General features: G+C 34.5%; 1 protein-coding gene across 1 annotated transcript in view; it reads left to right on the top strand.

Moving 5' to 3' along the window:
- Positions 1 to 910: 910 nt before the first annotated feature.
- LOC149079519 (uncharacterized) overlaps positions 911 to 10,753 on the top strand; it is a 95,920-nt gene continuing 86,077 nt past the window's right edge. Inside the window, exon 1 of the mRNA XM_089240165.1 lies at positions 911 to 1,413. The gene's annotated coding sequence lies outside the window, so the exon portion shown is untranslated. The remainder of the gene's footprint in view (positions 1,414 to 10,753) is intronic.

Here is a 10,753-nt window from a genome sequence, read left to right as displayed (position 1 = left end):
AAAATATATAAACTATCATACTCACAGGGCCTTTGGATTCTAAAAAAATAATCATTACTTACAGAATATGTGTGAAAATTATTTGAAAAAAAAAACCAAATTATTGAAGAATCGTCACGCAAATGCAACGGCAGTCAAAAATAGATCGATAAGTATTATAATTACATCTAATTAAAACCAAAACCATGATTGTTAAAATAATATAATCATCCCTTAACATTTTTTTTTTCCTAAGATTGTTGCCGATTAAAAAAAGAAACCGAAAAAGAAACAATGAATACATTACCCTCCAAACAGTGTAATAACGTAACATGACCTCAACCTTTGTTTTATAGACATTTCGACCCCCGTAGCTTTTGTCTGACATTCAAACATTCAAAAAAAAACAACCCCTTCAACAAACACGCAATGAACCAATAAAACAAAGCCTTACAAGCAAATATATTGTTACAATAACGAAAAAAAACCACAAAAAAAAAAGCGCACGAATATCCCATATCTCAAAGACATCTCACGGCTACAAAATAAAGAAGCTAAAAACCGTTCCATCAGATATTTGTAGAGGGAGCCGGCCGCCTTTCATAAGCTTACCGTGCAAAAAAGGTCGATGGTAACAATGCCCGGTACTCGCGTAATGACAAGCGCAAATGTTAGGTAAAGAAGAAAATGGCCGAAAAAAAATAAAAAAAAGACAACTTTCTTATTTTATTATTTTTTCTCCTTTGCCCCGTAGAACCTCTTATGATTATTCCAAGATTTTTTGCTGTTTTATCCTCAAGCAAAAAGGAGTCGTCAAACCCCAGTGCACTTTCGCTACCTTCAAGGGGAGAAAAGGTAAAAGTAGTCAAGCAGGTCCTGGGTACTACTATCAAAACAGAAACCATGCAGACACGGAACATTGTACTACGTGCATAACGCGCATACGCACTCCATACGCAAGTGAAGATCCCCCATCTGATGTGTTGTGTCTTTTAGATCGACCGAAACTCATCAGAGAGTTGGAGCGATCTATGCGGCAGGGAGTTGGTTCCAAGGGTGTTATGGTCCATCTAGTCTTTAAAACATTCAAAACGTAACGTTCGATCGATATTTATTAATACTTCCGTTCATGTTGGACATTCGTACTATCTTGGAGAGAGGGATGTGTATCGGATTCACATAGTTCGACGACGACGATGATGGTATCGACGCCACTGTGATTACGGATTTTTTTTTTTTTCGGCTGTTGTTCCTGGTTCGTGTTGGAAAGTTATTGACCTTTTCCTTGTCTCTTATTCTTTTTTCTTTCTTTTCTTGTTTCTGAGAACTCGTTAACCGTGCTCTTGGCCGTGAAAATAGTCAAGTCAACACCGCCGGAAGAAAGTTCCAACGACTTTCCATTTCCATATAGCATTCGAGACAATAATACAAAAGGTAAGAAACTGATTTCTTTTACTCGTTGTTGTTATTGAAATACAGTCAAACTCACTTTACAACACCTCCCCCATGATGATTCGAGAAACGTGTGTTATAACCGACGTATATCTTAAATTAGATTATAGCAGCTGTATGTGTGCCTACACTGCTTTAATAAAATCGTCTCGGACGGAATTAGCTTATATATAGCACGCAATTGAATTTAATATAGAATTTTTGAGTTGAAAGTTTTAATAAGAGTTTTTGGTTGGTATCTCCTGAGAAATTATTGAAATTAATCGGAGTACACAGTACATACTTACACAAAACATGCGTACGGGTTTTTCTCAAGTTAATTGATTTGACTAGTATTATTCGAGAGTTTATGGTTTATGCTAATGGTTTTCATTCAAAGTTGTCAGCATTTATGCAATAAATTAGAAAAGAAAAGCCGCTAATATTCGTGAATTTTACATATATCGTTTTTGCATGTAGTCTTTTAATGGGTAGAGATTTGATGCTTTGAAAACAGAGATAAAGTGCGGATTTTTCATAATTTTGCCTGAACACAACAATCGTTTATTACTGCCATCTACCAAGTAATCAAAGAAATATAGTATAAGTAAAAATTCTGTAATTTTGAGAGCATGAACCCCATGTACTTTTTCACAGAAATGCATATTGAAAGACCGCATTTTTTTTAAATAACACAAACATTATTTGTTACTAACAGGTGGCGCTTTTTAGCTACAGACTGTTATAGTACTAAGGTAATTATTTTGACAATAATATACAAATATACAAATATACAAATACAACGCCACAACAGGCAAATTGCCCAACGAGGTGGCTGACTTAAGAACATCATGGATCCCCGAGCCCCTACCTACTACTGCCACACCACACATGCACCCCCCCCCCCCGCGGAACCCCCCAACGAATCGGTACGTGCGGGAATGTGCGTGTAAGTGTAGTGCAACCTGACGTAAAGTTTGTTTCTGTGTAATGCTTGTTATGTGTAGTGCTGTCATCTGCTCCCAATTTTACTAACTATGAGTGAAGTGTTATGGTTGAATGATTTACCGTTGTAGGACTGTTGCTCTCTGTGGCGAGACTTTTTAACGGGGAGATCGGCTCGCATTTGCGCCTTGAAGTTGGGAACCACAGAAAACCAACTTCAGCCGACCACCACTGTGGGGTTCGAACCCGGATCCTCGCATCACGAGTCCGGCACTATAACCACTCGACCACCACAGCGGCAAATTATAAATCTTTATTAATAAATCTTTCGTTATTATTAATGACAAATAAATCCTGTTCCGAATTTTTCATAGCCCTCGCTATAGGGGGTCCACTAGAAAAGACTTCACATTCCTGGTGTTTCAACATCATAGCATTCCTTAGCTTCCAAAAAAATGCATACATAACTCCCTGGAGTTCAAACGCTATAATACCCCTGCGCTCAAATGCCCCTATTGCTTGCTTTAAGGTGTAACATCTCTGGCATTCAGACTCCACATTAATTTTCTGGCGTTCAAACGCCACATCTCTTTCATTCTGGCGTACAGGAGAATAATAGATATGATACAGCACTATCTTGTGTCTATGACTGGATCTGAAATGTCATATTATCTCCCCACTTTCAAATGTTACATTATAGGCATTCAGACGTCACATGCTTTGGCGCTCAAGCGTCACATGGCCTCCCAGTGTTCGAGCTACAAATTTAATGATTTATTTTACGAAAATATGAAATGAAATATATAGGTCCGAACCAAATACCCTCACGACATGATTATCCCCAACTAATTTCAATAATGCAGAATTAAATGAAGCTTGCAAAACCTCCAGGTGCTTGCATAATTAGATGCAGAAAACGTTTCATTAGAATCTGAATTAGTGATAAATATGTGTCAAGTCTTTGCTCTTAAAATACACCTTAAAATTATAACATGAAGTAAATTCCAGAAGTTTTCTCTCCTTTAGATAAAAGACGGAACTTTGAATATATAACGAATGCCCGGATTAAAGGGAGTTCTAGATTCTGATCATGCTTTTAGCTTGTAAAGGGTAAAAAAAAGAAGACATATATTAGGGATCTACGATTTCTTGGAATTCTATGCACAAAGATTAAATTCTCATCAACCCGACGAATACATTTTTATTTGTACGGTATGAAAAGAGTATATGGAAAAAATATTACATTTATAACTAAAACTATTAGAATTTCTCGAAGAAACAAAACTGAATCTGAAGCCAAAAGTGCCGAAAATCAGTCCTTCCATTTCCACGATGTTAAGAGCGAATGATGAATCGGTTATTATACATAGTAACCGGTTGTTGTGCATACTTCGCCAATCGTCTCGGCAAGTTAGATGAATTTATCACTTTTAGCCGCGAATATGTATAGGCTAATAGCCAGGCGTCGTTGGTAAATTTGATAAATACTTGGAATTTATCCCCTTTATCTGTGATTATTCATAATATCCTAGTGCAATTTATGAATTTGATAAATATGGAAAAAGTTCCAAATGAGTCTATTGTGTGTGATGTAATTATAACAAGTTGTGCGATCGTACTCCGATATAATGATGCAATATATGTATGAATTATCATCATATAGTACGATTTATCATGCTTACCAACGAACAGACGCAAATTTCCCAACGATGCTTTGATAATACGCATAATGACCGGTAAAAAAGATATATTTAAGGAATTTTTTCAAACTCACCAATAAGCTTGGCGATTATGCGTGGTAAGCGGTTATTATGTATAATTACCTGATTTATCACATTTCCCGTAATATTCTTTTTGTCGTTGTAACCAAGCTTGATCTTACATTAAGTCATCAAAAAATTAGTGCGTTTTTTGAATTCGCATGTTCCAACTTTTGCTGTATTTTGTCTTCCCTCATTATTATCATCATCATATTAAAATACAAATTTCGTGGCAACACATTGAAGTTGAAAATCTATTCTCTACGTTCAGTCTGGTAATTTCATCATAATCCACTTATCTTATATTTACCTTTCTTTCTCATTTTTCGATTTCTCACCTTTTCCTTATCTTTCTTTCTCATTTTCATTTTTTTTATTATTTTTCTTTCTATTTTTACCGTTTTTCTTATCTCTTTTTCTTTTTTTTTCTTAATTTTTCTTATCTTTACCTTTTTTCTTATATTTTTATTTCACTGTTTTCTGATCTTTTTCTTTTCACCTTTTCCCTTATCTTTCTTTTGCTACCTTTTCCCTTATCTTTCTTTTGCTACCTTTTTCCTTATCTATCTTATTTTCAATTTTTTATTGTTTTCACTTTTTTTCTTATTTATGTTATTGTGTTATCTTTGTCTCTCATCTTTCTATTTTTCACCTTTTGCTTATGTTTCTTATTTACCTTTTTCTCATATTTCTTATTTAGGCTACTTTTTTCTTATCTTTCATACTTTCACTTTTTCTTATCTTTCATATTTTCACTTTTTCTTATCTTTCATACTTTCACTTTTTCTTATCTTTCATACTTTCACTTTTTCTTATCTTTCATACTTTCACTTTTTCTTATCTTTATTATTTTCACCTTTTCCTTATCTTTCATACTTTCACTTTTTCTTATCTTTATTATTTTCACCTTTTCCTTATCTTTCTTTCTTATTTTCACTTTTTATTATCTTTTTTTCTATTTTTTTACCGTTTTTCTTCTTTTTTCTCATATTTAACTTTTTTTATTTTATTTTACTGTTTTCTGATCTTTTTCTTTTCACCTTTCCCCTTATGTTTCTTTTGCTAAATTTTTTCTTATCTGTCTAAGAAAAAAGGTAGAAATAGGAAAGTTAAGAAAAAATGTAAAAATAAAAAAAAAGAGTTTATGACTGTTGTGGCTTCACAAGTTTGTGTATTTGTATAATACTTCTTATCCATCCCTACAATTTTTTTTCAAAAAAATATGCCCAAATTAACAATTTATGCTTGTAATATCCAGAAGAAATTTAAGACATGCTTTTCACTTACGCAAAGCTACGCAATTACGGGTTAAATTATAAAATTTGTGTCCGGTTTTCGTGTTTAAAAATTTTTTTCAGTCAATTTGCCTAAGCTATTTTCTTATTTTTCAGCAATCTCTCTGATTTGTTCTTATATTGGTATTAAAATGCGCCGAAGAGTATCATTTCCCGGTTTAGTCACACACAAAAAAAATTCTATAAATGTCGATATTCCATCAAATCCATCATACTTACCAAACATATTGTATCATCTCTCATTTCTATGTAGTTCGCTTTAATTAAAATCCATCATTTAGAATACAAATCCGATGTGTTACCGCCAAACTCCACGGAAACCAACTTTTTATCTCAAAACCAGTTAAACCCTATGAGGTTGGTATCTTGAAAAAGTTAAAAATAGGTTTCGAAAATGGAATAATTCGTACATTAAGGGGAAAAAAAATCCTAAGCCTTTACTCGTTCGCTGAAAACGCGCAGAACATTTGGGAAAATAACAACGGATGCTTTTCTGGTTACAAATATTGACTTCCTAAATTTTCCAAATAATGCCTAATTCTCGAACCAAAGTTTCATGAAAACATTCTGATATTCTACCATGCATATTTTATCCCAGTGATTACCGATTTTAATTCCTACACGAGGAATCATTCGGTATGAATATTAATTAATGACGGTTGTAAAATATTTTCTCCCGGGTGATTATTTTCACAATGCTATACCGGATTCGACATCGAAACATCCGAATAGTTTGAAAATGCGGAATTCCCCCAACCCACCCACGTACAAAATATTATTGTTAATGAACATCAGTTTATATGTTGATTCTTCCCGAAAAATATTTGGAAATATTTCCGCGAGAGAAATTGTTCGTTTCGTTAATCTCGTTGCACGAAAAATGGATTTCACTTATGGGAATAGGTTCGGTTATCAATTATTTATTTAATGATGTGACTTTCATTAAAATTGTTACCAAATGAAACAATTTTGTATCTATGTACGAACAAATTAAGGTTATTAGGGTTAGAGCTTGTATATTCGGTGAACGCTTCTCCGGGAAATCGATCGAAATTTTTCTGATGAAAAGTTATTTGAAGTCGTTTGATGTCATGGCATGGATTTTTCTGCAAGTGAAATATCGAAAACAAGGGATAAGCGAATTTGGCTGTTGTATTGTAGATGTGAGGATTGAGAAGTTTCCGTAATTTGAGATTTTGACGTGTTCATGTGTTCAATAAGCGTCATACACCACGAAGAAATAAATACGCAAATCTTACTGTAAAAAGATGTTGATTATCGATGCTTTAATGTCCTTTAAAGTCAATATTTATAGCAATTAAATTGATTAAAAATCTAAAATTTTCGAAAATGTTTAACATTATCTTCTAAGTTCATACGCCAATCAAGGCAGGACTGAGCTATAAAACTATGACAAAAGTAATTTTATAAAAATGCTACAAATAAGCCGAATATAACCAACAAGATTATTGTTTGTTTTGTTTTTTTCAAGTTTTGTGAAAGAACTTTTGTGTTACTTTTATAGTTCGATCCCGGCGTTACAGTATTTTTTTTTTTTTTGAACATCACTTGATCCATTGCAGATCATCAGATCAATGGTCAGTGGATGATTTTATCATTCCCCCGATTTATACCACACAACGTCAGTAAGTTCCTCTATTTACAACATCATCCTTTGAAGTTCAAACGTTACTCTTTGTTACCAATGTTATATCTTGTGCCAAAACGATATATTATCCCTTGAAGTTTAAACGTCGTGCCATCTCTTGCGTTCAAATATCGTGTTATCCCTTGCCTTCAAATATCGTGTTATCCCTTGCCTTCAAACGCCGTGTTATCCCTTGCCTTCAAACGCCGTGTTATCCCTTGCGTTCAAACGGTATATTATACCCTGGATGGTATGTTCAACGGTATATAATCCCCTGGATTTCAAATCGTATATTATCTCCTGGAGTTCGAATAATACATTATTTCCTGGAGTTCGAATAATACAATATTCCCTAGAGTTCATGTCGTGTTATCCCTATATTTCAGATGACGTGTTATCCCTAGAGCTCAGATGGCGTGTTATCCCTAAAGTTCAGATGGCGTGTTATCCCTAAAGTTCAGATGGCGTGTTATTCTTTGAGTTCAAACTGTTATCCATTGAATTTTAAACGGTAACCTCCTCCGCCCTGGAGTTTAAATGGAATATTATCCCCTGGTGTTCAAACGGTTATCATCCCCCTGAAGAGTTCAAACGTCGCGTGATTCCTCTAATTGAAACTAGTGATATCCTTCAAATTTATACGTATTGTTATCTGTTGAAATCACGTTATCTCCTTAGTGTCCAAACGTTGCTCTATGCGTGTTCAAACGGTATACCTTCACCTGAAGTTCAAACACCTTGTTATTCCTTGAACTTAAACATCACAACATCCCTTGCGTTCGAACGGCGCATTACTCCCTCAATTTCAAGCGTCTCATTATTAGCTGGTGTTCAAACTGCGCATTATCTATTCCGTGGTTTTCAAAAGCCATACTATTTCCTTTTGTCATTGAATTTGTTATATTATGCTCAAATGACTTGATGTTCCATCGATTTTGAATGATTCATTATTTCCCAGATACCAAATGTCACTTTTCCCGTTGGTGTTGAAACGACACATCGTCAACATTTTTTCGGAAGTCTTACTATCTTCCGTGTTGGAACGTCACATAAGGCGTTCAGACATCAAAATATCTCCTGGTGTCCAAACATCAAATCGTTTCTTAGCTTTCAAACAGGGGGAAATTTTCTGCTGCTGAAACGTTCCTTTTTCCACTGGAATTCGAACACCCTTTTACCCACCTGAAGTTCAAACGTCACTTTTTCCACTAGAGTTCAAACGTCACTTTTTCCACTGGAGTTAATACATTACATTACAGATATCCAGACGTTATATTATCTCATTACATCAAAACACATCAGTTTCTCCTGATATTCCAATGGCACGTCACACTAGTATTCATCACATGAACAATAACCTTTATCGTACTAAGTCTCGCTGAGCAAGTCTTCTTACGCTCGCAATAGGCAATTGGCACATGGAGACTTACATTTTCAAATTTATTCCTGAAAATGTCTGCGCTAAGCATAAATGTACATTCCGAAATGACCAGAATGTTTCCCCCTTACAGTAGGGTAGATGACGGAACACACCCACCACCTAAATCTCCCCAATTACTAATATTTTCAATCAAGCATAGCACTCCTGTCTTGTCATTACAGGCAATAGTTATGGCGATTATTTTTATATTAAAGTGAGAGCGTGGCTCTAACAAAGTGAAGGACCCCCAAGCGGCCGCACCTATCACGCACACCCATAAGAACGGCTTTGGGTGAGTTTAAAGGCCTGATATGAAGAAAATATTGGGATGTTCAATACACCCGATAGCCGATATATGTAGGATATTTTGCAATGTAACAGGGGAGGGGTGAGTTGCATTTTATATTTATCGATAGTTGAGGGATGATGTAATTATCAGATAGTGACCAGGTCCCTTCAATACACCGAAATCTCTAATTCGCTGTTAAAAAAATCCGATCAAAAAATCTAAATTAGAGAACATCCCACATGCTATTGAGATTTATAGTCGCTGAATATTAATTAACATCTTAACCAAAAACCAGAGTAACATTCCAAGAGAAACGGTAAGAAAAACCCCTTTTAATCATCGTGAACTGGAGAAAAACAAATTTAATAAATGAGGTATAATACTGATATCATTAAAACGAATTTTAATGCTACCCATGGGAACCGCTAGGTGGTGTGTACGTCATTTATATCAACAATATCTAGAGGTAGACCCTTTCTTTTAGACTCACCCATGAATCTATCCGATAACGGTCAGATTACACTATGTAATTACGATGATTTTTTTTCCTTCAGCAGCCATGAAAGAATCGTTTCATGAATACTAAGTACATAGCCACATATATATATATATATACACACACACACACATGTACATGCAATAGAACCTTAATTAAGTCCCTTCGGCTTGACGGCTAGGCAATATATATTGAACAAGATTCCTATGAGGGCCGAATAAACCGTTAATAGGATATCCATGCAAAATAGCGTACGTAAAAAGCATATGTTACGCATATGGAGACATTACCCGATCAGAATTCGTGGGAAATGCATATTTCTTAGGGCTAGGAGGTGGAGAATTCCTTATGGTCTATTACCTGGTTAATTAAAAGGTATGTACGGGAATGGTTTTTATTACCTATCCTTAAGAAAATTGTCCTTAAAAAATTGTTCACGAAGTTTGTAAGAACCCATTAAATATAATGGCCTTAGTGTTAGTGTTTGGCTTCAAGAAATTTTGGTCCACCATATCATTTTTGGATCTTTCGAAAACAAAGGACCAATGATCATTCGAATAGCATACCTTGTTTTGTTTTACCATCGTTATGTGCATAACGTCGACCGTAAACGGGGCGCTATCAAGTGCGTTTAGATGATGGTGATAGAACAATAATGATAGACTGAAGAGGACACTTCTGGTTGTCCTTGACTTGTCGATCGCTATTGCTATTATTATCATTAATATTAGTCTCTGAATACCGTTATCTGCCCGGTTTCTTTCTCGATCCACGGATTTTTCTAGATCGAGAATATTGGAAGGCACGGGAAATATCCCGATTTCATTTTCATTGTTAAGAAAATAAATCTCGTAAAATATTGTTGGCGACATCGTAAAATATGGTTGTCGTGTTGACAAGTTTAAAATGGCAAACTCAAAATGACGAAATGGTGCACACATAACAAAAATAATATGAAAAATTAAAAATTTGCAACATGATCCAATATTAGATTACAGAAAATTCAAATTTAAATTTTTCAACATGACATGGTTAAGAAAATGTGACATCGTAAGTCATCATAATTCACTAAGTCACTAAGTCATCATAAATTATTGAGAACAAAAGACGGAATCGTAAATTTAAGCCTTCGAAAAATTTTGCTAAGAAAATGAGTCATAGTAAAGTATTATTAAACAAAGACGGCATCGTATAATATGATTAAGAAAATGTGACATCGTAAATATGGTTAAGTAAATACGACATCTCTTAAAATAAGCCATCGTAAAATAATATTTTTAGGAAATGAATAATCGTAAAATATTCTTAGGAAATAAACCATCGTGAAATACTTTTGAGAAAATACGGCATCGTAAGATATTGTTAAAATACGACATCGTAAGATATTGTTAAAATACGACATCGTAAGATATTGTTAAAATACGACATCGTAAGATATTGTTAAAATACGACATCGTAAGATATTGTTAAAATACGGCATCGTAAGATAT

Source organism: Pholcus phalangioides, unplaced genomic scaffold, assembly GCF_987345545.1.
Source record: "Pholcus phalangioides strain wild (caught in Gottingen) unplaced genomic scaffold, Ppha-v1.0 ptg000012l_1, whole genome shotgun sequence".
Classification (NCBI taxonomy): Eukaryota; Metazoa; Arthropoda; class Arachnida; order Araneae; family Pholcidae; genus Pholcus; species Pholcus phalangioides.
The sequence above is the reverse complement of the archived record's forward strand: the minus strand, read 5'-3'. Positions and strand labels throughout refer to the sequence as shown.